At 39.7% G+C, this 22729-nt stretch overlaps 1 protein-coding gene and 1 non-coding gene across 2 annotated transcripts in view; one reads left to right on the forward strand and one right to left on the reverse strand.

Annotated features, from left to right (window-relative positions):
• Nucleotides 1-22729, reverse strand: part of SKAP1 (src kinase associated phosphoprotein 1) — a 305305-nt gene that overhangs the window by 270953 nt on the left and 11623 nt on the right. The gene's annotated exons all lie outside the window — the stretch shown is intronic.
• LOC145543870 (U6 spliceosomal RNA) lies at nt 15993-16099 on the forward strand. The gene has a single exon (XR_014081117.1). It is a non-coding gene; the product is annotated as a U6 spliceosomal RNA (small nuclear RNA).

The raw sequence follows: 22729 nt of genomic DNA on the forward strand, positions 1-22729 counted from the left end.
GAAGGACTGATATAACTCAACTTACAGACTTACTACTATGATGCAGTAATCAAGATTGAGTAGTATCATTGGAAGAACAGACACAGATTAATGGAACAGAACAGAGAACACAGAAATAGACCTATACAAACACAGTCAGTTGATCTTTGAAAAAAGGTGTAAAGCAATTCAACCAAGAGAGGATAAGCCTTTTTAACAAATTGTGCTGGGACAACTAAACCATCAAATTAAAAAAAAAAAGGCACAGCTCTCACTTTATACAAAAATTAACTCAGAGTAAATCATAGACTGAAATGCACACAGGAAAAAATGTAAGTGGCCTTGGGTTTGGCAATGGGTTTTTAGTTATAAGACCAAAAGCATGATCCAATGATCCATGAAAGAAATAATTTAGACATTATAAAAATGAAAAACTTCTGTTCTACAAAAGATAGTGTTAAGAGAATGAAAAGACAAGCCACAGATTAGTAGAAAATCTTTACAAAGCACATACCTAGTAAGGGACGTGTATCCAAAATAGTTAAAGAACACTTAAAACTCAATAATAAGAATACAAACAACCCAATTTTAAAATGGACATAAAATGTGAACAGAGACCTCACCAAAGAAGATACACAGATAACAAAAAAGCATATCAACATAACCATGTGTCATTAGGGAACTTCAAATTAAAACAATGATATATCACTATGTACCTATAAGAATGAGGTACCATTTCACGCCAGTCAGAATGGCTGCTATCCAAAAGACTACAAGCAATAAATGCTGGAGAGGGTGTGGAGAAAAGGGAACCCTGTTACACGGTTGGTGGGAATGCAAACTAGTACAGCCACTATGGAGAACAATGTGGAGATTCCTCAAAAAACTGGAAATAGAACTGCCATATGACCCAGCAATCCCACTGCTGGGCATATACACCGAGGAAACCAGAATTGAAAGAGACACGTGTACCCCAATGTTAATTGCAGCACTGTTTATAATAGCCAGGACATGGAAGCAACCTAGATGTCCATCAGCAGACGAATGGATAAGGAAGCTGTGGCACATATACACAATGGAATATTACTCAGCCATTAAAAAGAATACATTCAAATCAGTTCTAATGAGGTGGATGAAACTGGAGCCTATTATACAAAGTGAAGTAAGCCAGAAAGAAAAACACCAATACAGTATACTAACGCATATATATGGAATTTAGTAAATTGGTAAAGATAACCCTGTATGCAAGACAGCAAAAGAGACACAGATGTATAGAACTATATTTTGGACTCTATGGGAGAGGGCAAGGGCGGGATGATACGGGAGAATGGCATTGAAGCATGTAAATTATCATATGTGAAACGAATCGCCAGTCCAGGTTCGATGCATGATACAGGGTGCTCGGGGCTGGTGCACTGGGATGACCCAGAGGGATGGGAGGGGGAAGGAGGTGGGAGGGGGGTTCTGGAAGGGGAAAACATGTACACCCATGGTGGATTCATGTCAATGTATGGCAAAACCAATGCGATATTGTAAAGTAAAAAATAGATAAATAAATAAATTTAAAACAAAAGAATGAATAAATTTTAAAAAATTGACCATACCAATGGCTGACAAGGATGCAGAGCAACCAGAATCTCATTAATTGCTGATGGGAATGCAAAATGGTATATCCACTTTGGAAGATGGCTTGGTTTCTTACAAAGCTAAACGTAGTCTTACCATAAGATCCAGCAACCATACTCCTAAGTATTCACCCAACTGACTTGAAAACTTAAGTCCACAGAAAAATCTGCACGTTTAGACTAAAGCAGCTTTATTTATACTTGCTAAAATTTTGGAAGCAATCAAAATGTCCTTCAGTAGGTGAGTGGATAAATAAATAGTGATATATACAAACAGTGGAATACTATTCAGTGCAAACAAGAAATGAACTCTCAAGAAATGAAAAAACATTGGGAACCTTAAATGTATTAAAGAAATGGAGTATCCCTCATAGTCAACAAAAGAGTCCGAAATGCAGTACTTGGATGCAATCTCAAAAACGACAGAATGATCTCTGTTTGTTTCCAAGGGAAACCATTCAATATCACAGTAATCCAAGTCTATGCCCCCACCAGTAATGCTGAAGAAGCTGAAGTTGAACAGTTCTATGAAGGCCTACGAGACTTACCCAAAAAAGATGCCCTTTTCATTATAGGGGACTGGAATGCAAAAGTAGGAACTCAAGAAATACTTGGAGTAACAGGCAAATTTGGCCTTGGAGTACAGAATGAAGCAGGGCAAAGGCTAACAGAGTTTTTCCAAGAGAACACACTGGTCATAGCAAACACCTTCTTCCAACAACACAAGAGAAGACTCTATACATGGACATCACCAGATGGTCAATACTGAAATCAGATTGATTACATTCTTTACAGCCAAAGATGGAGAAGCTCTATACAGTCAGCAAAAACAAGACTAGGAGCTGACTGCGGCTCAGATCATGAACTCCGTACTACCAAATTCAGACTTAAACTGAAGAAAGTGGAGAAAACCACTAGACCATTCAGGTATGACCTAAATCAAAGCCCTTACAATTATACAGTGGAAGTGAGAAATAGATTCAAGGGATTAGATCTGATAGACAGAGTGCCTGGAGAACTATAGATGGAGGTGCGTGACATTATACAGGAGACAGGGATCAAGACCATCCCCATGGAAAATAAATGCAAAAAGGCAAAATGGTTGTCTGAGGCCTTACAAATAGCTGGGGAAAGAAGAGAAGCGAAAGGCAAAAGAGAAAAGGAAAGATATACCCATTTGAATGCAGAGTTCCAAAGAATAGCAAGGAGAGATAAGAAAGCTTTCCTCAGTGATCAATGCAAAGAAATAGAGGAAAACAATAGAATGGGAAAGACTAGAGATGTCTTCAAGAAAATTAGAGATACCAAGGGAACATTTCATGCAAAGATGGGCTCGATAAAGGACAGAAATGGTATGGACCTAACAGAAGCAGAAGATATTAAGAAGAGGTGGCAAGAATACACAGAAGAACTATACAAAAAAGATCTTCATGACCCAGATAATCACGATGGTGTGATCACTCACCTAGAGCCAGACATCCTGGAATGTGAAGTCAAGTGGGCCTTAGGAAGCACCACTACAAACAAAGCTAGTTGAGGTGATGGAATTCCAGTTTAGCTATTTCAAATCCTAAAAGATGATGCTGTGAAAGTGCTGCACTCAATATGCCACCAAATTTGGAAAACTCAGCAGTGGCCATGGGACTAGAAAAGGTCAGGTTTCATTACAATCCCAAAGAAGGGCAATGCCAAAGAATGCTCAAACTACCGCACAATTGCACTCATCTCACACGCTAGTAAAGTAACGCTCAAAATTTTCCAAGCCAGGTTTCAACAGTACCTTAACCGGGAATTTTGAGATGTTCAAGCTGGATTTAGAAAAGGCAGAGGAACCAGAGATCAAACTGCTAACATCTGTTGGATCATAGAAAAAGCAAGAGAGTTCCAGAAAAACATCTATTTCTGCTTTATTGACTATGCCAAAGCCTTTGACTGTGTAAATCATCACAAACTGTGGAAAATTCTGAAAGAGATGGGAATACCAGACCACCTGACCTGCCTCTTGAGAAATCTGTATGCAGGTCAGGAAGCAACAGTTAGAACTGGACATGAAACAATGGACTGGTTCCAAACAGGAAAAGGAGTACGTCAAGGCTATATATTGTGACCCTTCTTATTTAACTTATATGCAGAGAACATCTTGAGAAATGCTGGGTTGGATGAAGCACAAACTGGAATCAAGACTTCCGGGAGAAATATCAATAACCTCAGATATGCAGATGACACCATCGTTATGGCAGAAAGCAAAGAAGAACTAAAGAACTTCTAGATGAAAGTGAAAGAGGAGAGTGAAAAAGTTGGGTTAAAACTCAACATTCAGAAAACTAAGATCATGGCATCTGGTCCCATCACTTCATGGCAAAAGGATGGGGAAACAGTGGAAACAGTGACAGACTTTATTTTTTTGGGCTCCAAAATCACTGCAGATGGTGACTGTAGCCATGAAATTAAAACACTCTCCTTGGAAGAAAAGTTATGACCAACCTAGGTAGCATATTAAAAAGCAGAGACATTACTTTCATTACTTTGCCAACAAAGGTCTGTCTAGTCAAAGCTACGGTTTTTCCAGTAGTCATGTATGGATGTGAGAGTTGGACTATAAAGAAAGCTGAGTGCCGAAGAATTGATGCTTTTGAACTGTGGTGTTGGAGAAGACTCTTGAGAGTCCCTTGGACTGCAAGGAGATCCAACCAGTCCATCCTAAAGGAGATCAGTCCTGGGTGTTCATTGCAAGGACTGATGCTGAAGTTGAAACTCCAATACTTTGGCCATCTGATGCAAACCGACTCATTTAAAAAGACCCTGATGCTGGGAAAGATTGAAGGCAGGAGGAGAAGGACATGACAGAGGGTGAAATGGTTGGATGGCATCACCGACTCAATGGACATGAGTTTGAGTAAACTCAGGGAGCTGGTGATGGACAAGGAGGCCTGGAGTGCTGCAGTTCATGGGGTAGCAAGGAGTCGGACACGACTGAGCGACTGAACTGAACTGAACTGATGTGAAAAAAGCCTATCTGAAAAAAGCCAATCTGAAAAGGTTACACACTGTATGGTTCCCACTACATAACATTCTGGCTGCTGCTGCTGCTAAGTTGCTTTAGTCGTGTCTGACTCTATGTGACCCTATGGACAGCAGCCCTTTAGGCTCCTCTGTCCACAGGATTCTCCAAGCAAGAATACTAGAGTGGTTGCCATTTCCTTCTCCTAACATTCTGGAAAAGGCAACAATATAAAAAAATCAGTGGTTGGCAAGGGGTTCAAGAGGAGTCAGAGGAATGAACAGATAAAGCACAGGAGACTTTAGGGCAGTGAAACTATACCGTATGACACTTTAATGGTTGACACATGGCGTTTTGTAATTGTCAAAACTCTTGCCTGGAAAATCCCATGGATGGAGGAGCCTGGTAGGCTACAGTCCATGGGGTCGCTAAGAGTCAGACATGACTAAGCAGCTTGACTTTCACTTTTCCCTTTCATGCACTGAAGAAGGAAATGGCAACCCACTCCAGTGTTCTTGCCTGGAGAATCCCAGGGATGGTGGAGCCTAGTGGGCTGCCGTCTATGGGGTCGCACAGAGTCAGACACGACTGAAGGAACTTAGCATTAGCAGTAGCAGTAGCATAGGACTTTACAACACAAAGAATGACCTTTAATGTCTATACATTTCAAAAAATGATTTTTCAAGTTGGGGGATTTCAGGGAAAATTGCAGACAAACAACATAATCTAACTAATTACAAATATATGAATTAAACTCACTGAATGGGGGAAAGGTACTGACCTAAGTAACAATGGCAATGGGTAGTCTATAAGACTAAAGGCAAAAGGAACTGCACATGAATACTGGACCCTAGTCAACAGTTTCCAGTGGGGGTACAGGTTATCACTTCTTATACTGCTAAACATGTATACTCTAATCAAACAATAAGTGGATGGTAAATGGTGGGAGTCAGGTTTCTCAGTTTTGGAGTGGAAAGGAGAGGAGCAAGAAGCAAAAATATTAAGGAGAAGAGCTGAACAGACATTTTTCCAAAGAAGAGATACAAATGGCCAACATGAAAAGATGTTCAAAATCATTATTAGGGAAATGTAAATCAAAACCACAATGAGATAGATATCACCTCAACCCATTAGAATAGCTATTATCAAAAAGGCAAGAAGTAGTAAGTGTTGGAGAAGATGTGGAGAAAAAGGAACTGTCATGCACTGTTGGTAGGAGTATAAATTGGTGCCACCACTATGGAAAACAATATGGAGATTTCTCAAAAAATTAAGAATTAAACAATCAAGGCAAATTGTAAGTGGTCAAATAGGAGATGGCAAGAGTGAATGTAGACATTTTAGGAATCAGCAAACTAAGATGGACTAGAATGGGTGAATTTAGTTCAGATGACCATTATATCTACTACTGTGGCCAGGAATCCCTTAGAAGAAACGGAGTAGCCATCATGGTTCACAAAAGACTCTGAAATGCAGTACTTGGATGCAATCTCAAAAATGACAGAATGATCTCTGTTTGTTTCCAAGGCAAACCATTCAATATCACGGTAATCCAAGTCTATGTCCCAACCAGTAATGCTGAAGAAGCTGAACTTGAATGGTTCTATGAAGACCTACAAGACCTTTTAGAACTAACACCCAAAAAAGATGTCCTTTTCATTATAGGGGACTGGAATGCAAAAGTAGGAAGTCAGGAAACATCTGGCATAACAGGCAAATTTGGCCTTGGAGTACAGAATGAAGTAGGGCAAAGGCTAATAGAGTTTTGTCAAGAGAACACACTGGTCATGCAAACACCCTCTTCCAACAGCACAAGAGAAGACTCTACACATGGACATCACCAGATGGTCAACACCAAAATCAGATTGATTATATTCTTTGCAGCCAAAGATGCAGAAGCTCTATACAGTCAGCAAAAACAAGACTGGGAGCTGACTGTGGCTCAGATCATGAATTCCTTATTGCCAAATTCAGACTTAAATTGAAGAAACTGGAGAAAACCACTAGACCATTCAGGTATGACCTAAATCAAATCCCTTACGATTATACAGTGGAAGTGACCAATAGATTTAAGGGACTAGATCTGTTAGACAGAGTGCCTGATGAACTATGACAGAGGTTTGTGACATTGTACAGGAGACAGGGATCAAGACAACCCCCATGGAAAAGAAATGCAAAAAAGCAAAATGGCTGTCTGAGGAGGCCTTACAAATAACTGGGAAAAGAAGAGAAGCAAAAAGCAAAGGAGAAAAGGAAAGATATTCTCATCTGAATGCAGAGTTCCAAAGAATAGCAAGCAGAGATAAGAAAGCCTTCCTCAGGGATCAATGCAAAGAAATAGAGGAAAACAACAGAATGGGAAAGACTAGAAATCTCTTCAAGAAAATTAGAGATACCAAGGGAACATTTCATGCAAAGATGGGCTCGATAAAGGACAGAAATGGTATGGACCTAACAGAAGCAGAAGATATTAAGAAGAGGTGGCAAGAATACACAGAAGAACTATACAAAAAAGATCTTCATGACCCAGATAATCACGATGGTGTGATCACTCACCTAGAGCCAGACATCCTGCAATGTGAAGTCAAGTGGGCCTTAGGAAGCATTACTACGAACAAAGCTAGTAGAGGTGATGAAATTCCAGTTGAGCTATTTAAAATCCTGAAAGATGATGCCATTAAAGTGCTGCACTCAATATGCCAGCAAATATGGAAAACTCAGCAGTGGCCATAGGACTGGAAAAGGTCAGTTTTCATCCCAATCCCAAAGAAAGGCAATGCCAAAGAATGCTCAAACTACCGCACAATTGCACTCATCTCACATGCTAGTAAAGTAATGCTTAAAATTCTCCAGGCCAGGCTTCAGCAATACGTGAACCGTGAACTTCCAGATGTTCAAGCTGGTTTTAGAAAAGGCAGAGGAACCAGAGATCAAATTGCTGACATCTGCTGGATCATTGAAAAAGCAAGAGAGTTCCAGAAAATCATCTATTTCTGATTCATTGACTATGCCAAGCCTTTGACTGTGTGGATCACAATAAACTGTGGAAAATTCTGAAAGAGATGGGAATACCAGACCATCTGACCTGTCTCTTGAGAAACCTGTATGCAGGTCAGGAAGTAACAGTTAGAACTGGAGATGGAACAACAGACTGGTTCCAAATAGGAAAAGGAGTACGTCAAGGCTGTATATTGTCACCCTGCTTATTTAACTTATATGCAGAGTACATCATGAGAAATGCTGGGCTGGAAGAAACACAAGCTGGAATCAAGATTGCCAGGAGAAATATCAATAACCTCAGACATGCACATGACACCACTTTTATGGCAGAAAGTGAAGAAGAACTCAAGAGCCTCTTGATGAAAGTGAAAGAGGAGGGTGAAAAAGTTGGCTTAAAGCTCAACGTTCAGAAAACTAAGATCATGGCATCTGGTCCCATCACTTCATGGAAAATAGATGGGGAAATAGCGGAAACAGTGTCAGACTTTATTTTTTGGGGCTCCAAAATAACTGCAGATGGTGATTGCAGCCATGAAATTAGAAGACACTTACTCCTTGGAAGGAAGGTTATGACCAACCTAGACAGCATATTTAAAAGCAGAGACATTACTTTGCCAACAAAGGTCCATCTAGTCAAGGCTATAGTTTTTCCAGTGGTCATGTATGGATGTGAGAGTTGGACAGTGAAGAAAGCTGAGCGCCAAAGAATTGATGCTTTTGAACTGTGGTGTTGGAGAAGACTCTTGAGAGTCCCTTGGACTGCAAGAAGATCCAGCCAGTCCATCCTAAAGGAGATCAGTCCTGGGTGTTCATTGGAAGGACTGATGTTGAAGCTGAAACTCCAATACTTTGGCCACCTCATGGGAAGATTTGACTCATTGGAAAAGACCCTAATGCTGGGAAGGATTGGAGAGAAGGGGATGACAGAGGATGAGATGGCTGGATGGCATCACTGACTCGATGGACATGGGTTTGGGTAGACTCCAGGAGTTGGTGATGGACAGGGAGGCCTGGCATGCTGTGATTCATGGGGTCACAAAGAGTCAGACACAACTAAGCGACTGAACTGAACTGATGATTCAGCTATTCCATTTCTGGGTATTTATCTAAAGAATACAAACACAATAATTCAAAAAGGTATTTACACTTCTATTTTCATCATAGCATGTTTTAACAAATTGGACTCCTTTATTTATTCATTTTCTAAGTCATAAAATCACTGCGCACCAAGGTTTTGCCAAAAACTGACTATGCATCCACAAACTCTCAAATACAAGATATACAAATTGAGTCCATTATTTTTCCCTGTACCTTTGAATGACATCATCATCTACCTAACTGCCCAGGCAAAAAAATTGAGAATCATTCTAAATTCCTGTTTCTCTTTAACTGGGTCCTGAAAACCTTGTTGTTTAGTTGCTAAGTCATGTCTGACTCTTTGGCAACTCAGTGGACTGTAGCCTGCTAGGCTGCTCTGTCCATCGGAATTTCCTGGAAAGAATACTGGAGTGGGTTGCCATTTCCATCTCCATTATCATTGCATTTTTTACAATAGTTAAGATATGGAAACAACCCAAGTGCCCATCAATAGATGAATGGATAAAGAAGATGTGATATATATATGTGTGTGTGTGTGTGTGTGTGTGTGTGTATGTGTGTGTATGTGTGTGTGTGTGTATATATAAAATGATGTGTTACCATTCAGCCATAAAAAAATGATGAAATCTTGCCATTTGTGACAACAATGGATGGACCTTGAAGGTATTATGCCAAGTGAAACAAGTCACAGGGAGAAAGACAAATATTGTAAAATTTCAGTCATATGTGGAATATAGAAAGCAAATAAAATAAATGAACAAAACAGACCAAACAAAAACAAACGTGGATACAATGAACAGAACATTGGTTATTAGAAGGGAGGGGAGGAGGGTGAAATGGGTAAAAAGTTGTCAACTATATGTGACAGAGAGAAATTAAATTTTTGGTGGTGAGCACACTGCAGTGTATACAGAAGTAGAAATGGAATGTTGTACACATGAAACTTATACAATGTTATAAAACAATGTTGGCTCAATTTTAAAGAATAGTAAGGAGAGCAGTCTAAAATTAATTAGAGTTCAAGACATCAATAAGAGCTCATGTTTAGCTCCCTCACCCATCAAGGACCACATGTTCATGGGGAACCTGGTGCTAAACCATTGGTAGACGACCTGCTTCTGGGTTGGGGTTTCGTATGTAGCAGAGCAGCTCCCTTGCTGCAAGCTATTGAAAGTCTAAAGAAGGGTTTGTAAAAAAAAAAAAAAGAAAACAAAACAAAAAAACAAAACAAATGAAAAAAAAAAAAAGAACTCATGTTTAAGTTTGTACAGGAACAGATAGTTACGTATAGAAACTGCTAGTGTGAAAGCTGCTCAGTTGTGTTCGACTCTTTACGATCCCATGGACTATACAGTCCATAGAATTCTCCAGGCCAGAATACTGGAGTGGGTAGCCTTTCCCTTCTCCGGGGAATCTTCCCAACCCAGGTCTCCCACATTGCAGGCAGATTCTTTACCAGCTGAGCCACAATGGAAACCCATAGAAATGCTAATAGATATACATATATGTTCCACAATGGAAACCCATAGAAATGCTAATAGATATACATATATGTTGTTAGTGGTACAGAACCCGTTTGCCAGTGCGGGTTCCATCCATGGGTTGGGAAAGTCCGTTGGAGGAGGGCATGGCAACCCACTCAAGTATTCTTGACTAAAGAATCCCATGGACAGAAGAGCCTGGTAGGCTACAGTCCATAGAGTCGCAAAGAATAGGACAGGACTGAAGAGACTTGGCACAGCATTCATGTGTATATAAGGGATTATTATGCATACACATACATCTTTGTTTGTCAGTGAGAAGACCTAAAAGAAACAATGTCCCAGTGAAAAAGAGCAAATCTACTACCAAGATCATGGTTTCTAAAACCAATCTTCAATAAAAGGAATCAAGGCTTTTTTGAGAGACGGCTAATTCTAGGTCTAGGGCAGGAAACATACAAGATGAGCCTAGACCATTTTGTGGCCAGAAAGTAAGGAAGTGCCCGACACACACACACACACACACACACACACACACACACACACACACACTTAATGTGGCATGTCAAAAGGAACCCAGAAGCCAAGTAAAAGAGCTTAGTGGCCAAGGTTAGAACAATTTGAGCAACAAAGTTAGGTAACATTGGATTATACCTCAAAGTACAAAATAAGTATTCATGAGTCCACAATGATATAAATATTAATAAGGAAATGAATAAATTAATACATGGGGGAGAAAACACAAATCTCCAGTGCAGAATTCCAAATAATTTATGTAGACACACCACCCTAAGGAAGAAGGAGCATATCCCAACACTCAAGTGTAGACCGCACATAGAGACTTCCTTCCGAAGAATACAGTACTGAAAGGGGAAATGAAGAGTAACTTGACAGAAATTGTATCAGCCAGGCGATCAAAGAAAACAACAGTTATAAATCATGTTGATTCTATGTACCCTTGACATGTGATGAGAATGACACTTTACTTCTGTGATCTTCTTTCCAAAAACCCATAGCCCTAGTCTAATCATAAGAAAAAGGTCAGACAAATTCTAATATACGGCATTCTACAATATACTTGACCAATATTCCTCAAAACCCTCAAGATCATCAAAAACAAGGAAAGTTTGAGAAACATTTGTAGAGGAGTCCTAAAGAGCTAAATTAAATGAGATATCCTGGATAGGATCCTGGAAAAGAAAAAGGACATTAGGTAAAAATTTAAGGGAAATGGAATAAACTACAGACTTTCTATCAATAACACATCAGTATAGGTTCATTAATTGTAACAAATGGTTCATACTAATGTGAAAGTTATAGTTTAATGGAGGAAATTGGGGGGATACGGAATAGGACAATTCTCTGTACTACCGGCTCAATCTTTTCTGTAAATCTAAAATTATTCTAAAAACTAGTCTATTAATTTTTTAAAAAGTGGTATATGATATAATCTTGACATTTTACCCCAAAAAAGGGGGAGGAGGGGCTTCCCTGGTAGCTCAGCTGGTGAAGAATCTACCTGCAGTGCAGGAGACCCTGATTCGATTCCTGGGTCGGGAAGATCCACTGGAGAAGGGATAGGCTACCCACTCCAGTAATCTTGGACTTCCCTGATGGCTCATCTGGTAAAGAATCCTCTTGTAGCGAGGGAGACCCGGATTCTATCCCTAGGTTGGGAAGATACCCTGGAGAAGGGAATCGCTACCCACTCCAGTATTCTGGCCTGGAGAATTCCATGGACTGTATGGTTCATGGGCTCACAAAGAGTCTGACACAACTGAATATAACTGCAGACTTTAGTCAATAACACACCAGTATTGGCTCATTAATTGTAACAAATGTATCATACTAATGTGAAAGTCAGTTAATAATGGAGGAAATTGGGAGGGGGAAGGGAATAGGAGAATTCTCCGTACTACCTGTTCAACTTTCCTGTAAATCTAAAACTATTCTAAAAACTAGTCTATTAATCTTTAATATATGATATAATCTTGACATTTTACCCAAAAAAGGGGGGAGGTACTTGACTTAATTCAGTCATTAACCCAATCTAAACTGAGTCCTTCCTACAGGTCAATCAGGTACTGTGATAAAACACCAAAATATTAACAATGGTCATCCCTAGGTAGTGGAATTACAAGCCATTTTATCATCTTCTTCATACTCTTCTACATTTTCTAAATGTTCTAAAATATGTGTTTTACATATGAAAAAAGTAAAATTAAAATTACTATGCAAGCATAATGTAATATTACTCTTAGCTTAGATTGACTTTAATTTTTCACCCTCCTCTTCATTTCACTCAGTAGCAGTAGGTTGTACTGATTCATAGCTGGGAACAGTACAGGAGGACACCCAGGCAAAATAAAGATCCTATGAATAAAGATCCTGGGAAATAAAGATCCTATGGGAGATAGATGGTTATAATATATATTTTATGCCTATAGATGTTAAATATATATATGTGTGTATATATTATTTTGAAATTCTCCTCACCTTACTAAATTCTTATAAGTAAAATATCCCATGCAACTATATTTGTATATACTGAAATTGTTAAAAGGGAATCAACAGGATATAATTATCCCCCAACTCAGTGGTGGATATTTGATACTTTGATATTTTATTATGACTTTACTTGTTAAGTTTCACTTTAAAGTTACTTTTTTGAAGGCTTCATTTCAAAACACTTTAAAGGGCCATGTGTTTATTTAAGTACTTGTTCCTTCATCTCCAAGTGTCATCTACTCAGAGGAATAACATGGCACAAAGACAACCTCTTCCACCTGTCTCATCTTTTTTTAACCTGATCTAAAAATTCTCCCACAACTCACTAGATGAACAAATTTATAATCATGAAAACATAAATAAGTCAAAAGCAAGAGCTATAGGAGGGATTATGCATCTAGTATTTTACACACTTCCCAATTCATTTTATGAAGCCAGAATAACCCTGATATCAAAACTTAAAGATATTAAGGAAAATATCTTTAAAAATACTAAGGAAAGAAAACTACAGACCAACATATAATACATTTGCTTTTCAATTTAGAAGATGATGTTACTTACAGAGATTATGACCTGAAGGTGCCTCAGTAAGGCTGCTCAGAAATGCACTGCTCACCATTGAATAAGAGATTTCCACCTTCTGCATTTTAACCAAGCTTACCGCTCTCTCTGGGTGGGTTTTCTATTAAGCAATCAGCCTTGTACAAATAAAAACTCTTCTAATATAAATACCATGTCTTATCAAATCAGAATGCCTTAGGCACCTGTAAATACAAAGCCCAGAGTGAAAAACACCACTGAGTAAGAACATTCCAGAGGTGCCTCTGCCATCACATCACTCATTACACATAATACCTGATGGTACAAGGTCTATACCTTTGACTAGTGAGTGAGCAATACCACACTGGTATAAATGTCCTCACACCAAGGAGAAAAGACAAAATCAGAAATGTACCATAAATATTGTCACTTTTTTTTTTCTAAATGCCTTTATTCTTCTACAAATATTTGTTGAGTACTTATTATATGCTATATACTGAAAAAGTGAACAAGACAGATCCAAACAAAGTTTACAGTGTACCAAAGAATAAAGACTTAAATAGACAATTAGAATAAACTGTGATACTAGTTATAATAAGAAAATTGAGGGAAGCACAGGCCCATAGTAGATGCACCTAGTCTAGAGGGAAGTAAGTTAGGGAGATCTCTTAGAGACCTAACTTTTCATCTGAAACCCCTAGATCAGCAGGTCAAGTATGTATGTTGGGGTGGGAAGGAGCTGGTAGAATGAGGAAAAGAATGACACAAGCATAGAAACATCGTGTGCAAAGGCCCTCAGGTGACAGATCGTAGTTCAGTTGGAGAAACTGAAAGAATTCTAACTTGGAAGGAAGAACATAAAGGTTAGGGGTAAGAGCAACAGTGATGAAAGATTATTCTGGAAGGCAAGTTTGTAGCAATATACAGCATATTTTGTACTAAAAGTAACATATAATGATTTAAAGTCCTATATTAAAAAGGTAAACACAGCTCTGACAAACATGCATCTTCCTATTATAATTCACAGCTTCCCTAAAACATAGGTTTCCTCAGCTTCCAGGCAGCTTACGAATATCTATTTCACCAAACCAGAGTAGGAAAGGAAAACAGGAAATGAAAACTGAAGGACAAGGGAAGGGAGGGTATGTGGAAACTTATAGATATGATATAATCATCAGATCCCTGGGAGAAACCACTGCAGGGTCTAAGGCCAGCTGAAAAGATTCTTACTCGACAGGATGCACCCAAGATCTCTCGGTTCTGTAGACCGGTGAAAGTCTTTGACATTCTCCCAAGCCTCTCACCTTGTCCATTTTACGAGGCTACGAGGGGATATTTTGTTTACTTGGAGGAGAATGACATCTTAAGGGTCACATTTTTCAAACTGCTAAAAAATAAAGTGCCTGCATCTATTTTCTAAGTACTGCTCCTAAAACACAGAAAGAACAAAATATTTAACTTGGTGTTCTTTAATAGTTAGAAAATTTTTGTTGATATATTGTTTCTAAAATTCAAAAGTTCACTTCTATAAGCCTTCTTATTTGAAGGCAGGATGAATGACCAAATGGTGCTGAAAACAACTCCACCAACCAAAAACCAATCAAAGTGTTCCTAGAGGGGATATTTTGCTAAAGTATTTGAACTACTAAAGCAGAACTTACATTTCTGAAAAGAAGGATACCATAAATTTTTGTCTACACTTGCATTACACCCAAGAAAATATTTGAGATTTTTGTTGGCACAAGGTGAAATGACTCAACAAATTAATTCTATTAAGTTTAATGCTGGGCAGTATTTCACCCCTCTGTTTAGTTAAAGAAAAAAAAAAAAAAAACCTCAAGTACTTGCAAATATTCTTTAAACGTGAATGGTTGTCCTGGCTGGCTGGGCACAATCACAGAAATAGCTGCTTTCTCACTGCTGCTGCTTTGACAGTCATTTTACTTCAGTAACCTTCTGCTGACTTCCATCATCTCTCTTCACCCCACCCCCTAGCCTCCTGTCTTCTCAAAGCACCTCTAAGCCTGTTGGTAGCCACATTCTCAATGGGAGAGGAGGCCAGAGGTAAAGAGATAGGAGGGAAAGAGTGGGAGATGAAAGGAAATTCTGTTCTCCTTTCTCTCTGGGTCCATTCATTGGCTCTCACCTCCTTTCTAGGTGAGGCCCATTCCCGTTCTCATTCTGGCTTATTAAATAGGCTCTTCCCTAATCCTGGGAACGCCAACCTAGCTCTCACCCAGCTCCTCATACCCTTCCCAGTCCTGACCATTGGAGTCATTCCCCAGTCACAACGCCACTATCAGAGCTTGGAGTTAGGGAACAGGGGATTAAAGGAGTGCTCCCACTAACAAAGAGGAAGCGAACAGAAGGGGGAGTGGCCCAGGCTTCAGGACTGAAAGAGTTTCTGGAGTCTCAAATTGGACGATTATACCCCATCAAAATATGTCTATAGAATTCTCCTCTAGGGAGCTTCCCTGGTGGCTCAGTGGTAATGAATCTGCCTGCCAATGCAGGAGACACAGGTTTAATCCCCGCATCTGGAAGACAGCCCTGGAGAAGGAAATGGCAACCCTACTCCAGTATTCTTGCTTGGGAAATCCTATGGATAGAGGAGCCTGGTGGGTTACAGTCCATGGGGTCACAAAAGAGCCAGACACGACTTAGCAATTAAACAGCAACAATTCTCCTCTAGGTAAAATACAAAAGGATTTTTTTGAAAAAATACATGACATACAATTAAGTTTAAAGTTTGAATAAACAGTGCTCGCTTTGGTAGCACATATACCAAAATTGGAACGATATAGAGAAGATTAGCATGGCCCCTGTGCCAGGATGACATGCAAATTTGTGAAGCGTTCCATATTTTTAAAAATGCATTTGAATCAGTTCTAATGAGGTGGATGAAACTGGAGCCTATTACACAGAGTGAAATAAGTCAGAAAGAAAAACATCAATACAGTATACTAATGCATATATATGGAATTTAGAAAGATGGTAATGATGACCCTATATGCGAGACAGCAAAAGAGATACAGATGTAAAGAACAGTCTTTTGGAGTCTGTGGGAGAAGGCGAGGGTGGGATGATTTGAGAGGGTACCGTTGAAACGTGTATATTATCATATGTGAAGCGGATCGCCAGTCAAGGTTGGAGGCATGAGAGAGGGTGCTCGGGGCTGGTGCACTGGGATGACCCAGAGGGATGGGATGGGGAGGGAGGTGGGAGGGGGTTTCAGATGGGCCAGTGGCTGATTTACGCCGATGTTTGGCAAAAACCACTACAATATTGTAAAGTAATTAGCCTCCAATTAAAATAAATAAATTTAAATAAATAAATAAAATTTGAATAAACAACCTTTACTGGGTGAACATGTAAGTTTTTGAGATCAATTTCCAAAATATATAATAAAAAATTATACATAGCTTCTAATCCTAATCTATGAGAACCATTGTCCTTTCTTGTCCAGCCTTAGCACTAATGCCCTGAACAATCTTATTAGAGAAATACATAATTTTATGATCCACAAAATAGTGTTTAAAAATGGGATGGCCTGGGAATCAACTTAAAGAACATGGTTCTTTTTCCCACGTGGGGAGAAAAGGTGTTAATAAAGAAAATACCTAAGTAAATGTTAGAAAACAATCTACTCACTATTTAAAAACAAAGAACACCTCTTGGGGCAGGATGCTACTTCTGACTCATCTTTTAATTTTCAAGGATATCTACATCTTTTCTAATTAAAATGTTTAATTTATCTTATAGATACTTAACTCTGAACACTTTGAAGGAGTTAAAGCCTTAAAGATGAGATGTGACCCTTTGAGGATGGAGATGGGAACCTACTTGGAAAGCAGGGGTATAGGAAATGTTGTTGGGATTGTGGAGAAGAGAAAGGGGATCAAGGAGAGGAGGGACTCCTCTCAGGGACCCATCCCAGGAGTCCTTTGTTTGAACTGATGTCCCGTAGGCAGGGAGTACAGATCTGCATCATCCTCAGGACTTCCCTGAGTGAGTTGCTAACAGTAAGACAGCCTTCCAGTAACAGACTATGGCCATGCACTTGGCCATGCCTAACAAATAATGCCTGCCAAATCAAAACAATCTCCACCTTGGAAATAACAGAAGATCACATTTCTTTCCAGATATTTGGGTATTCTACTTAATTGTCACAACTTTCCCTTTAGTAACATATTACTATTTTACAGAAGAAGCACCCTGGTTACTGATCCAACTTCTACAAAGTCTCATTGACAGCTTCTGATGGAAACAAACAAAAAATAATCATTTCTGATTCCTTGTCACAAATATACTGAAGGTATCAGACCATTAGTATTTCTGCAGTGACTTAAATATCTCACTAAAATCAAACTTCTGAAACTTCAGTGTTTAATTTTCCTTCTCTAATGATGAAGGGCTTCCGAGGTGGCTCAGTGGTAAAGAATCTGCCTATCAATGCAGGAGCCACAGGAGACATGGGTTAGATCCCTGGATGAGGAAGATCCCCTAGAGGAGGAAATGGCAACCCACTCCAGCATTGTTGCCAGGATAATTCCATGGACAGAGAAGCCTGGCCGGCTACAATCCCTGGGGTCACAGAGAGTCAGACATGACTGAGCATGCATGCACACACGATGGAAGCCTTCATAGGATCTTGTCTTGCTTATTTTCACACCAATTAAATAAAAGTATCATAGTGGGGGGAAAATGACTTTTACTGTGCTTAGAACTTGTTTTAAACATTGCATTAAATTTTTCAATCAATTGTAATCCTTTAAAGCATATATTTTGCTTTTTGTTAAGAGGTAAAACTTGTTGGCAAGGCTAAAATCATACCCACCAGCTTTGCTTTGGCTTGCAGGAAGTTGTCAACATACAATAAAGAAACTGTCAACATGTTCTGGCTGTGGTTTGCTTTACCTGCTGATTGTTTCTGCCCCATGACCCAAGAAATGTGTGGTGTTTATATTTTTAATTCTTCTACATCCTGAAGGTGAAAAAAATGACAATACCTATGCACATATAGCATAGAGAAAACCAAAACTGGAAACTAAAACACAGATAGGACTTATAGATTAAGTTTTAACTACTGGCCAGTCTGCAAATCTGAATTAACACTTCTGCAACCTTCACTGAATCTATCCTACAGAAATATTTGCATATATACACAAAGATGTAGATATGTTCTCTACAGCACTGTGGAAATATAAAAAAAATTGTAAACAAACATCCTTTAACAGGGGAATAATTAAATTTGAAACACTGTACAAGCTTTAAATGAATATATATATGAATATATACATAGATTTATATGAGAAACCTAGACAGCATATTAAAAAGCAGAGACGTTACTTTGCCAACAAAGGTCCGTCAGGTCAAGGCTATGGTTTTTACAGTGGTCATGTATGGATGTGAGAGCTGGACTATAAAGAAAGCTGAGCACAGAAGAATTGATGCTTTTGAACTGTGGTGTTGGAGAAGACTCTTGAGAGTCCCTTGGACTGCAAGGAGATCCAACCAGTCCATCCTAAAGGAGATCAGTCCTGGGTGTTCATTGGAAGGACTGATGTTGAAGCTGAAACTCCAATACTTTGGCCACCTGATGCGAAGAGCTGACTCCTTGGAAAAGACCATGATGCTGGGAAAGATTGAGGGCAGGAGGAGAAGGGGACGACAGAGGATGAGATGGTTGGATGGCATCACCGACTCAGTGGACATAGGTTTGGGTGGACTCAGGGAGTTGGTGATGGACAGGGAGGCCTGGCGTGCTGCGGTTCATGGGGTCAAAAAGAGTTGGACACGACTGAGCGACTGAACTGAACTGATATGGGAAAGCTTACAATGGTGTGATGTTAAAAAACCAATTTCTTTTTCTCTTTTTTTCATTGAACTATAGTTGATTTATAGTATTGTGTTAGCTTCAAGTATATAGCAAAGTAATTCAGATACACATATATATACTCTTTTACAGATTCTTTTCCAATATAGGTTACTGCAAGATATTGAATATAGTTCCCTGTGCTACAGAGTAAATCTTTGTTGTTTATCTATTTTATATATAGTGGTGCATATCTATTAACCCCATACTCCTAATTTATCCCTCCCTGCCTTCTCCTTTGGTAACCATAAGTTTGTTTTCTATGTGAGTCTGTTTCTGTTTTGTAAGTAAATCCATTTGTATTATTTTTTAGATTTCATGCATAAGTAATATCATATAATAGCTGTCTTTCTCTGACTTACTTCACTTAGTATAAGAATGTCTAAGCCGCCCCCAACTAAAATAAATAAATTTATAAAAAAAAAAAAAAAAAAAGAATGTCTAAGCCCATTCATGTTGCTGCAAATGGCAACATATTATTATTTTTTTAATATTTATTTATTTGGCTGTACCAGGTCTTAGTTGCAGCATGTGAGATCTTGTTCCCTGACCAGGGATTGAATTTGGGTCCCCTGCATTGGGAGCTCAGAGTTTTAGCCACTGGACCACCAGGAAAGTCCCTATTTCATTATTTTATGGCTGAGTAATGTGATCTATATACATATCACATCTTCTTTATCCATTCAACTGTCAGTGGACACTTAGTTGCTTCTATCTCTTGGCTATTATAAATTGTGCTGCTATGAACACTGGGTTGCATATATCTTCTCAAATCAGAGCTTTTGTCTTTTCTAGATATATGCCTCGGAGTGGGATTGCTGGATCATATGGTAGTTCTATTTTTAGTTTCTTAGTTCAGTCCAGTTCAGTCGTTCAGTCGTGTCCGACTCTTTGTGACCCCATGAACTGCAGCACGCCAGGTCTCCCTGTCCATCACCAACTCCCAGAGTCCACCCAAACCCATGTTCATCAAGTCGGTGATGCCATCCAACCATCTCATCCTCTGTCGTCCCCTTCTCCTCCTGCCCTCAGTCTTTCCCAGCATCAGGGTCTTTTCCAAGGAGTCAGCTCTTCGCATCAGGTGGCCAAAGTACTGGAGTTTCAGCTTCAACATCAGTCCTTCCAATGAACACCCAGGACTGATCTCCTTTAGGATGGGCTGGTTGGATCTTCTTGCAGTCCAAGGGACTCTCAAGAGTCTTCTCCAACACCACAGTTCAAAAGCATCAATTCTTCTGTGCTCAGCTTTCTTTATAGTCCAGCTCTCACATCCATACACGACTACTGTAAAAACCATAACCTTGACTAAACGGACTTTTGTTGGCAAAGTAACGTCTCTGCTTTTTAATATGCTGTCTAGGTTGGTCATAACTTTCCAAGGAGTAAGCGTCTTCTAATTTCATGGCTGCAATCACCATCAGCAGTGATTCTGGAGCCCAGAAAAAATAAAGTCAGCCACTGTTCCCACTGTTTCTCCATCTATTTCCCATGAAGTGATGGGACCAGTTGCAATGATCTTAGTTTTCTGAATGTTGAGCTTTAAGCCAACTTTTTCACTCTTCTCTTTCACTTTCATCAAGAGGCTCTTTAGTTCTTCTTCACTTTCTGCCATAAGGGTGGTGTCATGTGCATGTCTGAGGTTATTGCTATTTCTCCTGGCAATCTTGATTCCAGCTTGTGTTTCTTCCAGCCCAGCATTTCTCATGATGTACTCTGCATATAAGTCAAACAAGTAGGGTGACAATATACAGCCTTGACGTACTCCTTTTCCTATTTGGAACCAGTCTGTTGTTCCACGTCCAGTTCTAACTGTTGCTTAGTTTCTTAAAGAGCCTCTATATTGTTTCCCACAGTGGCCACACCAATTTACATTCCCGCCTACAATGTAGGAAGGTTCCCTTTTTCCACACTCTCTCCTATATTTATTGTAGACTTTTTAGTGATAGCCATTCTAACTGGTGTGAGGTGATAGCTCACTGTAGTTTTGATTTTCATTTCTCTAATAATTAGCGGGCTTTCCTGGTGGCTCAGCAGTAAAGAGGAGAAGGCAATGGCACCCCACTCCAGTACTCTTGCCTGGAAAATCCCATGGACGGAGGAGCCTCATAGGCTGCAGTCCATGGGGTTGCTAAAAGTCGGACACGACTGAGCGATTTCACTTTCACTTTTCACTTTCATGCATTGGAGAAGGAAATGGCAACCCACTCCAGTGTTCTTGCCTGGAGAATCCCAGGGACGGCGGAGGCTGGTGGGCTGCCGTCTATGGGGTCGCACAGAGTCGGACACGATTGAAGTGACTTAGCAGCAGCAGCAGTAAAGAATACACTTGCCAATGCAGGAGACACAGGTTTGATCCCTGGATCGGGACGATCCCCTGGAGAAGGAAATGCCAACCCACTCCAGTTTATTCTTGCCTGGGAAATCCCATGGACAGAGGACCCTGGTGGGCTACAGTCCATGGGGTCACAAAGAGTTGGACACAACTTAGAGAATAAACAACAACAATAATTAGCAATATTGAGCATCATTTCATGTGCCTGTTGGCCATCTGGATGTCTTTGGAGAAATGCCTGTTTAGTTCTTCTGCCCATTTTTCAATTGGGTTGTTTGTTTTTTTGACATTGAGTTGTATGAGCTGTTTGTATATTTTGGAAATTAAGTCCTTGTTGGTCACATAGTTTGCAAATATTTTCTCCCAGTCTGTAGGCTTTTTGTTTTGTTTACGGTTTCCTTTGCTGTGCAAATGCTTGTAAGTTTGATTAGGACCCATTTGTTTTTGCCTTTTTTTCTACTGCTTTGGGAGACTGAACTAAGAAAATATTGCTGCAATTCATGTCAAAATTGTAGCGGGCTTCAGTACTTGGGAGAAATAGCAATAACCTCAGATATGCGGATGACACCACCCTTATGGCAGAAAGTGAAGAAGAACTAAAGAGCCTCTTGATGAAGGTGAAAGAGGAGAGTGAAAAAGTTGGCTTAAAGCTCAACATTCAGAAAACTAAGATCATGGCATCTGGTCCCATCACTTCATGGGAAATAGATGGAGAAACAGTGGAAACAGTGTCAGATTTTATTTTTTCTGGGCTCCAGAATCACTGCTGATGGTGACTGCAGCCATGAAATTAAAAGACGCTTACTCCTTGGAAGGAAGGTTATGGCCAACCTAGATAGCATATTGAAAAGCAGAGACATTACTTTGCCAACAAAAGTCCGTCTAGTCAAGGCTATGGTTTTTCCAGTGGTCATGTATGGATGTGAGAGCTGGACTATAAAGAAAGCTGAGCACAGAAGAATTGATGCTTTTGAACTGTGGTGTTGGAGAAGACTCTTGAGAGTCCCTTGGACTGCAAGGAGATCCAATCAATCCATCCTAAAAGAGATCAATCCTGGGTGTTCACTGGAAGAACTGATGTTGAAGCTGAAACTCCAATACTTTGGCCACCTCATGCGAAGGGTTGACTCATTGGAAAAGACCCTAATGCTGGGTAGAATTGGGGGCGGGAGGAGAAGGGGACAACAGAGGATGAGATGGTTGGATGGCAGCACCGACTCGATGGACATGGGTTTGGGTAGACTCCGGGAGTTGGTGATGGACAGAGAGGCCTGGCGTGCTGCAATTCAT

The sequence above is a fragment of the Giraffa tippelskirchi genome, chromosome 3, assembly GCF_054371585.1.
Source record: "Giraffa tippelskirchi isolate mGirTip1 chromosome 3, T2T-mGirTip1v1.2.pri, whole genome shotgun sequence".
NCBI classification, from domain to species: Eukaryota; Metazoa; Chordata; class Mammalia; order Artiodactyla; family Giraffidae; genus Giraffa; species Giraffa tippelskirchi.